General features: G+C 43.8%; 1 long non-coding RNA gene across 1 annotated transcript in view; it reads left to right on the top strand.

Annotated features, from left to right (window-relative positions):
• The first annotated feature begins 11,283 nt into the window (after positions 1 to 11,283).
• Positions 11,284 to 12,316, top strand: part of LOC309371907 — a 100,636-nt gene continuing 99,603 nt past the window's right edge. The window contains exon 1 of the long non-coding RNA XR_014169340.1: positions 11,284 to 11,545. This is a non-coding gene — a long non-coding RNA (uncharacterized lncRNA). The remainder of the gene's footprint in view (positions 11,546 to 12,316) is intronic.

Below are 12,316 nucleotides of genomic sequence, written 5' to 3' on the forward strand. Positions count from 1 at the left end.
ATGGCCTAGTGGAAATTTTCAGGCAGATTTTTAATGTATTTGGTAAAGTTTGCCTGCATTTGACAACAGGAAACCATATCCCAAGAAGCTATGTTTTCCCAAAGTCCAATTGGAAAAATCATGTTGGCAGGTACAAGGTGCTGAATTTCTTTTTAAAAACACACACAAAACCCCCAAAACCCACAGCTGTAGAAATGTCTTGAAGTAATGAGTGACTTCCCTCCAGGCAAGAATCAACAAAATTTCTCGTTTTCATGCAAGTGATCCATAAAATGACAATATTAGCATGATGAAATATTTGCTTAAACGTATGGAAACAGTCTGTGTATCCGCTGAAGGGTAAGCATGTCAAAACAGGGTGCTGCATACAGTTTAACAAGTAACAGGCTTTCAAAAGACAGCAGCATGAATGCTTTTAAAATGTGCAGGGGCTTTTCCTAAACGCAACACATGCAATCCTAACCGACCTTAGGGTCACTAGTGGATTTCAATTAGAAGTGAGATATTATAAACAAAAGCAAAATAGCTCCAGATTCTGCTAGATTTGCCCCCTTTTGTTTTGCAGAATTCCGATACTTTGAATCAAGTGCCTCTGACCATGTGCAACATTCTTTCTACACACACACACACACACACACACAGACACACACATATATATTAGAATAACAAACTCCCTTGATCGTGTAAGTCTCTTGCGTGGGAATTATTTGCTAGGAGATCAGTTCATTATCCTCAGCAAACCAGTGGCCCTGGCCTAAAACAACTGTGCATAAACTCTATGAAATAGTGTTTATCATGGGAAAAGCACAATCGAAAACCACCATTACAGCAACAGAACAAATAAAACTATTGAAGACATCAGTAACAGAAGTGAAACCTTTCTGATAACAATTCTTCCTATGGCCATAGAAGTTTTTTGTGTTGGTTTTTTTGTGTGGATTTGATATCCCACTTTATCACTACCCTAAGGAGTCTCAAAGCAACTAACAATCTCCTTTCCCTTCCTCCCCCACAACAAACACTCTGTGAGGTGAGTGGGGCTGAGAGACTTCAGAGAAGTGTGACTAGTCCAAGGTCACCCAGCAGCTGCATGTGGAGGAGCGGGGAATTGAACCCAGTTCGCCAGATTTCGAGCCAACCGCTCTTAACCACTACACCACACTGGCTCTGTAGAGCACATGCTTCCTACCACTGGTAGGTCTTACAGCCTCTGAAAGCCAGGGAAGATGTGGTCCAGCAAACCTCCTCTGGAAGGCCCTACCCCCGGTGCCACCACCTCTAAGCTCCTGCTGAGCATAACCTTTAATTTACATAGTATGTCCCTTCCATAATATTTTGCTATGTTCCGGCATAAACTTCAGCTAGAAAATCACATGGTGCGTCACCAATGGCACAGGGGCTGAGCCACACCATTTCTCAGCTCTTTGCAATGCGACAAACTACTTCGTTTTGGAGGCAGCTTGCTTCGTAGGAGAAGATGCTGAATGTGTACCACTTTCTCTCATTCACACACCCACCCCTTGCACTGGGAAAAATATAATATACACATATCTCCTTACCTATATAATATTTGTAAAACAATATACCCAGATTATTCCTAATCCTGGGAAATGCTGACATTGACTGGCGATTTAGAATGAGATCACACATTTAAAAAAAACAGCAGCAAGAAAATAAAACAGAAATGACTGTTCTTTAGAGTGAGGTTTCTTTTATTACGATTTCTTTCCACTTTAATTGAATGAAAGAGAGAGAAGAAAAATTAAAGACCACCAGCCATGACCAAAAGAGAAAGCGAACGCTTCTCAGACTTTGTAACTCTGCTCCCTCTGTGTTCTGGAGCCCAGATGTGGAAAGCCTATTAGATCAGGATACAGTGACAGGGAGGGAAGAGAAAGTCTTCTTGCTACTGACCCATCTATACTTCATTGTAACCATACCAGCAACTGCCCATGCAATAGGACCATCCCAGGGCTTGTAAGAAAGGTAAAATGTTTTATTATGTAAAGTTGCCTTCATGTTTGACCTATGGCAAGGTTCTGTTAGATACTCAGGTCCAACAATACAAACAGCAGGCAGGAAGAGGACAATGCAAAGAGAGAACTCAGAGGCGTCTTTCCATCAAGCAAGTTGCCCAGACAGACAGAGCTCAGCAAATGTGAGAATATTTTTCACATGGTGGCCTGGGATTGGTCATCTGGCATAATGTGATTACCTGGGCATGGAAGATTCTGGGCCTGTTTGTGTCCCCATGATTCCATCTTCTGCCTGGTGGCTCATGAAGCAGAAGACCAGTGCTTCTACTGGCTTGAGCCTCACAACGGCTGACAAGGTGGAGGCAAAGCTGGAGGAAGATTCAGCTCATCTGAAATGCCTGTTGGAATTTTGAGAGGTCTCAGCTGAGCTGAACGTTTTCACCTGAGAACTCTGGGCTTGAAATTAGAAAGGAGAGGAGAGAATGGGGCAAAAAGCTTAGAGAGGTTCATGGGCAGTTAGTCAGGTGCCATTCATTTTGATAGTGGCACTTTTTTTCCCCCTTAACTTTTTTTTCACTGACCCCACCAGAGTTGCAGGTGGTGGGGCCTCTGTGGGTCATTGATAGACAGGCTCCATTACACACACACACACACACACACACACACACACACACACACACCGGATTCCCTAAACATAGCATCATTTCAAGGCAATTTTTTTTTGGAGGGGGAAAATGAGAGCTGCCAGTTTCCAACATTTTAGGTGCTGGGAACCTGCCTCCCCGTGATTCTGTAATTCTCTTGCTTTTCAACCCCTCGATATCTTTTGGAAGTCATCTGTTCTGCCCTCCACCGCAAAACTCACTGAAAACAAAATCGATTCCACCCTGGACTGCTTCATCCATTCTTCTTGCCACCACCAGCTTCTTAATAAGGTATCACAGAATCGATTGATTCACTGCCCACCCAAATGTTCATTTTATCAAAATTAATAACAGAAGCAATTTACATCCCCTCCCAAAGCTAAAAAATCAGTGACATGTTTCCCATGCCCACCCCCTTACGCTCTCCCTCTTTCCCCTCCACCAAAGGCTCAGAGAGGCATATGGTGATTGGCTCAAATTGCTGTTCTAAGCTGCTCTCCTGGCAAAGTGAAGCGAAACAGTGGGAAGGCCAGCTTTGTTTTCCATATGGAGTCACAAGTATGCTGCTAGAGTGGCAGAGAGTGCAACCACACACACACACACACACACAACATGTAGGAAGAGAACGAGTTTTCCAGATCCAAAAGCTATAGTATGGTGGAAGAGGTGCAGGCTGAGAATTTGGAGCTTGGGCTTTGGAGCTGCAAGCTGAAGAATGGAGCAGCCCAAAGCAAACGCTATGATTCTATGAAAGTAAAAATTCACCAACCTGATGCCCCCCTTGAGTTTGCAGTTTAATGTGGAACTACTGAATTTCTCCCATTCCTACATGTAAGTCGTCGTAACATGAAGTAGCATCAGAATCCTAGTCTTCAGTTTCTGCAATAAACAAACAAACAAACAAACAAACAAATAAACAAAAACATAACATTGAGTTTGTAGTGTCATTTTACATCATCTTAAAACATTGATGGTCAATGTAGGCTCTCAACATATATGTTTGCGAAATTGGTGGGAGAGATTTCCTATTAAATTTTAAATAGCAAATTTTATTTAATCATTTTTTTAAGAATCACAGTCTTCTAGGAAAAAGCAACAGCAGCCTTTCCTCCCAAATGCCTAAAAACCACCAACGTGCATATGTGAATGTATTATATTTATTGATTCGAAATGTATCCCACCTTTTGATCCCAGTCTTCAAAGTGACTCACAACGACAAATATGTTATATAACAAATACTTAACTTAAAAAATTAAAACCATGGCGGAAATGGATCCACGTGGAAAGATTGTTAGGCGGGTGGGGTAGAGAGTAAAAGAGAAGTGGGGAACACACATGGGAAAACTGTGAACATGCGGAAGTGAAGCAACAAAATGGCCGACCATGAAGTGTTCCATGAGTTGGAAGCAGATGGCTGTCTTTGTTTGTCTCCTGCTTCTCTTACATAGGCTGGCCAGTCTTGCATGGCTTCTGCAGATGACCTCCCGGGATCTTCACTTGCTTTCCTCCATCCCACCCTCCTTCTTCAGGTACTCTTGCTGAAGGCACAGAAATGTGGAATGCCATTATTCAGCCCTGTTGCTGGAAGGCTGAAATAGCCAAAGGAAATAAGTCCCGCAATAAATGCTGCCGTTGTGTCCGAGCTGGTGATACCTGCCCAATGTTACTTTATCCAGGACATAACACCTACCATGGTGTCACACACGGACTAGCAATATTACTGTTAATCAATCAGAAATCACATTATACATCTACTGTTAATAAAGGCATACTTCCAGCTAAGTCCTTGAGACAAGCAGGCATTCTGAGAGAGGAAATGGATGAAAAGTTTGCTATGAATTACAGCAGTCATTAATCTGGCTTCCCCTTTATTGCCCCTCGAATCCATCAGTCGCGTAGCTTTCATTCAGAAATGGGCCTGTAGGAGGAGGATTTTTATGTTTTATGCTACCTTCTCTTTAAAAATTATATTTGCTGAGGTTGATTAAAGAAACTGGACAAGAAGTACAGGATTAAGGGGTTATAAGGAGTGAGAACTGGGTAGTACCAAGTTGACAGTTTTTAATGTTTTCTTTACATATTCTGAATAAGAACATAACTTCTCCATGTAAAGCAATAAAGAATATATATATATATATATATATATATATATATATATGCTTTCGTAGATTTTCACGGGTACAGGAATGCAGGTTTTGGTGTCCTCGGGTGTCTTCCCGTGTAAAAGTTGGGGTGTCTAGGCGACGTTTCGACGAGGTCTCACTCATCATCTTCAGGCTGGTGCTTTCGGCTTCTTGTTACTGGAACAGAGCAGGATCTCAGTGTTTGAGTTCCTATAAATACTGTTGAGGGGGTGTGGTGTATAGCCTCCAATGTTCTGGGCAGAGAGGAAGTTCCCAGGCTAGTGTGCCTTTTCTTCTTTTGTTCCTTAATTACTTGAGGGATATCTTGAGTGATTTCTTGAGTGATATCCTGAGTACCACTTAGGTGGGTCATTAGGTGTGGATCACCAATCAACCACACCAGACCCAAACCCAGACCCTCTCCACAGATAAATTACAGACACCATCCAGCAGCCAAACCATGGTGGCACCTCCGGATGCTGCACCCCCCTGCAACCCCTACACAGATCTGGCTGACACAGGCCACAAAACCACAGCTCGCCCCTATACACGAAGCCAAGCCAGAGCACAACTAAGTGCAGTACAGCCATCTTCTCAGAAAAACTCTTCACAAAGTTCAAGAGGTCAAGACACAAAGACTTTAGCAACTAATCCACACCTAATGACCCACCTAAGTGGTACTCAGGATATCACTCAAGAAATCACTCAAGATATCCCTCAAGTAATTAAGGAACAAAAGAAGAAAAGGCACACTAGCCTGGGAACTTCCTCTCTGCCCAGAACATTGGAGGCTATACACCACACCCCCTCAACAGTATTTATAGGAACTCAAACACTGAGATCCTGCTCTGTTCCAGTAACAAGAAGCCGAAAGCACCAGCCTGAAGATGATGAGTGAGACCTCGTCGAAACGTCGCCTAGACACCCCAACTTTTACACGGGAAGACACCCGAGGACACCAAAACCTGCATATATATATATATATATATATATATATATATATATATATATATATATATCCGACCAACTATCCATGCAAAGGCATAGTGAACTAAGCAATTAGCTGGAGAGGCATTAGGTCACAAGCTAAGAACATAAAAGCTCTGCAACGTGCCTCTTGTGCAATTATACCTGGAAAACTATGCCCAGCTGAAGTGATGACAAGAGCGCAGAGGATAAAGTCTATAAATACTTTCAGAGGTAAACATCATGGAGGGAGGGAAACTGTCAAAACCAGGACAATCAGTCTTAGCAAGCCATGATAGGGAGGGTTTTTCTTTTCTTTTTAAGAGCATGTTTTAAGCGAATATCACTAAAACAGTCACAAGCACGGTTCATATATGGCTATTGGAAAACCTTACCTCCATGGGCTGGTCCCATATCAACCTTGGCCACATGAAAATTCTTGCCTCACAAATAACCCTGATCACATTGTTACATTTCATGCCACCATTGCCTTGGGTCACTGGTAATGAATGTTATGATGGGATTGGTGGAATCCATGATTATTATTATTATTATTATTATTATTATTATTATTATTATTATTATTATTATACCAAGCTTTATCAGAAGATCCCATTTAAAACACATTACAGAACATCAATGATAAAAACATAATAAAAAGTATACTGGCAGACAGCCTAATAATAAAACATTCATCATAATAACAATCTTCTCCCTGACACTTTTACAGGTCATAAATTATTTATTAGTGGTAGACCTGGGTAAAGAGGAGTGTTTTTGCCTAGTGCCTAAAGACATGTAATGATGGTGCCAGGCAAGGCCCTCTGGGGAGAGCATTCTACAACTGGGGAGCCACCACAGAAAACGCCCATCTAATCTCTCCAGGATGGGGGACATCGAGAAGGTCCTCAGATGACAAGTGCAGAGTCCGGGTCAGTTTGTATGGGGAGAGGCGATCCTTAACGTGTTGAGGTTCTGAGCAATGTAAGGTTTTATAGGACAACACCAGCACTTTGAATCTATTTTCACCAGAGTGGTGGTGGACTTCAGGTCCAAGGACCAAATTTACACCCACCCACCCTCCACCTCTCTATCTGACTGTCAGAACTCTCCCTGGGCAATATCCCTCACTGGCTTGCTCCACACCTTCCTTGAGGCTTTTTACTCAGCTGGAATGTTTCCTAGAATTCTGATGAGTCCTTTTGCTTGTCTAGGAGGAGCATAGAGACAGAAGGTGTGTGTGTATGTGTAAAAACTAGCCTCCAATAATATAGTCTACTGCATTGTACAGAACCACATGGTCACTTCCTATTGTTTACAACTGGACCTTTAGAGCGAATAATAATAATAATAATAATAATAATAATAATAATAATAATAATTTATATCCCGCCCTCCCCAGCCGAAGCCGGGCTCAGAGCGGCTAACAACAGTAAAATGACAAAACATTATAAAATCATTTCATTTTAAAATTAATTCCAATCAACTTCCAATATTCAAGTTTGCTATTTATCAGTAGTCCACAGAGTTTCAAATGTAAAACAACAACAACAAATGTTTTATTCCATACAATGAATGGAATTGTTTACAACTGAACCTTTAGAGTGAAGAATCAACTTCCAATATTCAAGTTTGCTATTTATCAGTAAAACAACAAATGTAAAACAACAACAAAATGTAAAACAACAACGTTTCAAATGTAAAACAACAACAAAAAATGTTTATTCCATACAATGAATGGGAAAAAACTCAAAACTGCAAGAAAACCCATTAACTGTACATTTTTTCAAGGTTAAGAATGTAAAGATCAGAACAAAATTCAAACAACCAGTACCCTTTAAGATGTCAATAAGTACTAAGAAAAATATATTGGGTCTGATGGCACAAGATTACGCCTTGACGAGCATGTCCTCTCCGATCAGCTGATTGTATAAATAAACCATTCACTTTTTTGCATGCCTTATTTTGCTTTTCTGTGTTGCTATTTTTTAAAAATATTATTATTATGGCTAGGAGTCTCAAAAGCTAAAAGTGACCTATACCTCTAAGGGCATCTGGGGGGCCCCAAATACACAATGTAAGCACATATAATGTTTCTAGCTGCTCATGTGCAGGTGGTATAGTATCTGCACATTGGACAAAAACGTACATTTCTGAGGAATTTTATCATTCTATGGTACTTAATAATAATATAAATAATACATAGTGATTCAGAGTGTTTAGATTGCTTCCGTACATTATCCCAGTAAACCTTCCAGCAACCTTGTAAAGTAGGTCAGAGTTATTAACCCCATGCTGCAGATGTGTGTATTTGTGTGCAAGGGAAACAACAGCCTAAGGCCACCTAATGCATGTTACTGGTTGGGTTTTTATTTATTATTTCAAAATTATTAAAGGGAAAAGGGGGGGGGGACCCAAAAGTATGGAAAACAAACACACAACAACAACAAAACAAAGCCATCAGTTCACAGTCACAATACAGGAAACATCCTTCTTAATTTAGACATACAGATATGCCTTCCTAATGTCCAAGTAGCTATCAAAATGAAGTTGATGCTTATATAAAGTATGTTCAAATGTGGCAAGGGCAATGATGCCTTCAGACCATTGCATAATAGATGGTGAGAATTTATCCTCCCAGGCTTCAAGTATAAGTTTCTAATAAAAATCCCTTTTTGTTCTCCTGTCCCCATACTACAGGTGTGCCATTTAAAAGTACGTGACTTTTCCATGAATATAGGAATTTGCCAAGACAAGATTAATACAGACAACAACTTCAGACCAAAGAGCAGATTATCAGAAGGACAAGTGTCAAGGAGGCATTTCACCTCCAGCATATATATGAGTTAAACAACACCTTATTGTAGAGAATCGTGGAATAGACTTGGAAGGGACCCCAAGAGTCGTCTAGTTCAACCCCCGGCAATGCAGGAATCTTTTGCCCAAAGTCGGGCTCAAACCCATGATCTTGAAATCAAGTGTCTCATGTTCTACCAACTGAGCTGTCTCAGCTGTCACCTCCACAGAAGACATTGTTGAGTCCAACATACCCAAAATATCATATATATATATTGCTGAATCAATCTCATATTTAAATCTAAATGAATATCATGTGTGGGTCCTAAAGCATTTCTCCATTGTTTAAGTTACTTAGCTTGTACATTCTAACTCCCAATTTCAGCTGTTGGCGAGAGCTGAACCAAGGTCTTCCCTGCTGTCCAGTTACTGCGCCTACAGAATACTAGCTCTCCGCCTGGGTCTGGCTTAAATTCAGGACGTTTCCCTTTCCCTGAGGAAATCAGTCTACTGACTGTATTGGGGGCATTAAGTGGGTACTTAGGCAGATGGAGAAGGACAGCTGCTCAGTGCTAGAGCCCTTGCTTTGCATGTAGAAGGTTGCAGATTCAACCCCCAAGTAGCACTGGGAGAGCTGCCTGTCAGTGTAGGCAATAGAGTTGGATGAACTAATGGCCTGACTTGGTGTAAAACAGATTTCTGTGGCCGTCCTATTCTGCTTTCCCAGCCCCCACAGCTGCTCCTTCTCACTTTAGAGACACCTCCAGCAGCATATCCCTTCTCTCTCTCTCTCTCTCTCTCTCTCTCTCTCTCTCTCTTTTCAATGCTTCCAGTTATTGGCATTTATGGCGAGAGTTAATCTGAGGCGGCCACACTTGACTATGTGCTATTTTAAGTTACGGTCAATGCCAGCATAAGAAATTGAGACAGGCAGATTTTGAACTGGAGCTGAATACCATTTGCAGCCCCAATTAGCATCTTAATAAATGCTTCGTTATTGCAATCATGCCATTGTTATGTTTTACAAACCTCTTGCGGATTGAATTTGTGTTTGTCCAACCATGAGACTTTTGTGCTACACAGAATAATGGTGAGGTTGAATTTTACATAGGTAGTCAGATGACACATACTCTTTCGTCTGTGACCCAGTAAAAGGGGCTAATGTTTTTAGCCAGTAGCTAATACAAAGCCACAATTAATGTGATGGATTTATGTCTCCTGGATGTCACGTTAATGTAAAACCAAGGCTGTTTCTCTGACATAATGAAAACTCAATGATAAAGGGAGCCCCAGAAATGAATCCCTTTTGAGTTCTGCGAACACCTTCAAAAAAGAATGTGTGTAAATATGAGAGAAAACAGTTTCAAATGAATGACAAAATTAATCAGTGCTACCTTTTGGTGTATTGAAAATGTGAAGCACATGTCAAAACCAGTATCAATTCGTGGTTTATTATCCAAGTGTAAAGGAATATTGGGAAAAAATATTTCATGGTTGATAATATATAGGCAGTTCAGCGAGACTCTTCTTGTTTCTTGTCAGCCAATACAAAAAGTATAAGGAATTCTTTCAAGGTAAGAAAATAATAGTTTCTAGGATTGCAGTGGCCAGAAACGGATATGCTACAAAGAGACAGGCGACAAAGTGAAATTCCAGGCAGATATGGGCGAAAATGTGGAAGATAACAGGTCATGTGTGTGGAAAGAGGGAAGACAAAAGACTGAATTGGTTAAAAAGGTCGAGACCACGTTTGCCAGATTTCCTAAAAGAAAGTGGAGCCCAAAGTTGGACGTACTTTCCATTCATTGTGGGGGGGCACGTTTGAGAGATTCGTAGTTGCACTACGATACGATTATTATTTTTTGAAAGGGAGTGAGAAAATATGAACAGTGCGGAAGCGCATTCCTTTTGTTCAACAGGCTATGAAACGCGCAGACGCTCTTCTGAGGGAGAAATTCCTCAGCGTGAAGCGAAGCCCTTGTTCATGGTGTGTCGACCAAAACCCCCCAAATCCTTAAGTGAACCCTGAACGGAAGCTTTTCTTTCTTTCTTTCTTTCTTTCTCTTTCTTTCTTTCTTTCTTTCTTTCTTTCTTTCTTTCTCTCTTTCTCTCTCTCTCTCTCTCTCTCTCTCTCTCTCTCTCTCTCTCTCTCTCTCTCTCTCTCTCTCTCTCCTTTCTTTCTTTCTTCTTCAAACACTTCCCTCAGACCCCAAACGAAGCCCCGTGTGGAAAGCGCGCGCTACGGACGCGCCTCGACGGGGCTCGCTTTCCTCACCACACAATACACACACACGCGTGGTCTATGTGTATGTGTGTGTGTGTCCCCGTGTGCGTGTAGGGGCGGTGGCCTGCCTCCTCCCAGTCCCCACCCACCTACCCACCCTCCCGCCTCAGCCGGAGAATGACTTCACGCTCGCCGCCTCGCGCCTCTACTAATCCCGTCCCCTTCGGAAACCCTACAGTCATTCTTCCACACGGACTGTGGCGGCGGCGGCGAGGAGGAGGAGGAGGACCCAGACAGACAAGACAGACGAGCTCTCCCTCGGCGCGCGCACTCCCAACTCTCGCCGAGCGACGCGTCGGAGAAAGGCGAAGGGGTGCCCAAGTTATGCTTTCGCCGCCAATGGGGGAGCGCGTCGCGCCTCACGTGACGATGCTTAGACCCCCCCTCTCCTCCCCACCCCACCCCACTCCGCCTGCCCGCCCGCCCACCTCCAACAATCACCATCACCCTGTCTCTTCACACGGGCGCTATTTAGTTCTTCAATTCAGGTCGGCCAGCTCGCGCCGGCGGTGGGATGTCTCTGCGCGCGCCAAAGGGGAGCGCCCCGTTCGCGGCGGCGGCGGCAGCTGCTGGACAAGGGAGACTTTCCCACCACCGCCCTCCTTTCCGTTTCTTCTTCTTCGGCCCGGCCCGACACAGCCCCTGCCCCGGCCCCCCACGCATCCAACCCCTGGGAATTCTGCATCTTTGGTATGCTTCTCACGCCGCGTCCAGCTCGCCGACGACGCCGGAGGGACTTCGCCTCAGCGGGAAACGGTGAGTCCCGTCCCCCATCCCCTTCTTTCTTCTCCGAGCGGCGGGTTCGGTCCCGGGCATGTGTCAAAAAACGCTTCCCCTCACTCTCGGCGGAGCCGCCTTTGGCGCGCAGGTGGGGGCATTCCTGAGGGGAAGACTTTGCGGGGGGGGGGGGGGGGAGAGAGGGTCTCCTGCCGATTTTCCGAGAAAGCCCTCAACTTCATATATATATAAAATGTGCAGAGTTATTCCCTCAGGGCAAAAGTCTGCGAAGCCACGCCGCTGCTTATCACAGACAGTGTCCTGCTTTGTTCGTGAGGGAAAACGAGGAGGGGGAAGGTGGGGTGGCTGGCTGGCTGGCTGGCTGGGGGGGGGGGCGGCGGCGACGAGGAAAGAGGCTCTTCTGGGGGGACGGACGACGAGGACGCTCGGCTCCTTATTGATTTTCCGCGTCTTCCTTTCTCGGGGGGTCTTGAGTGAGGCGCGGCGCTCCGGGTGGGGCGTCGGGGAAGCGAGGGACAAACTTTGCCAAGTCAGCTGGCGAGGGGAGGACGCGCCACACTTTGCAGGCATCTGACAGTTATGATAATGAGGCCGCCCGGAGACACTACGGGGACAAAACGCCTCGCAGGTTCTTCTGGACAAGGTTCTGTGGGGCAAGAGACCCCCCCCCACTCCACTCTCACCCCCCCTCTTTCGAGTAGAATGCCTTTCTTTCTTTCTTTCTTTCTTTCCTTCTTTCTTTCTTTCTTTCTTTCTTGACATATAAATAAATAAATCTCTTTCCAGCGA

The sequence above is a fragment of the Podarcis melisellensis genome, assembly GCF_964234715.1.
Source record: "Podarcis melisellensis genome assembly, chromosome: 6".
Taxonomy (NCBI): Eukaryota; Metazoa; Chordata; class Lepidosauria; order Squamata; family Lacertidae; genus Podarcis; species Podarcis melisellensis.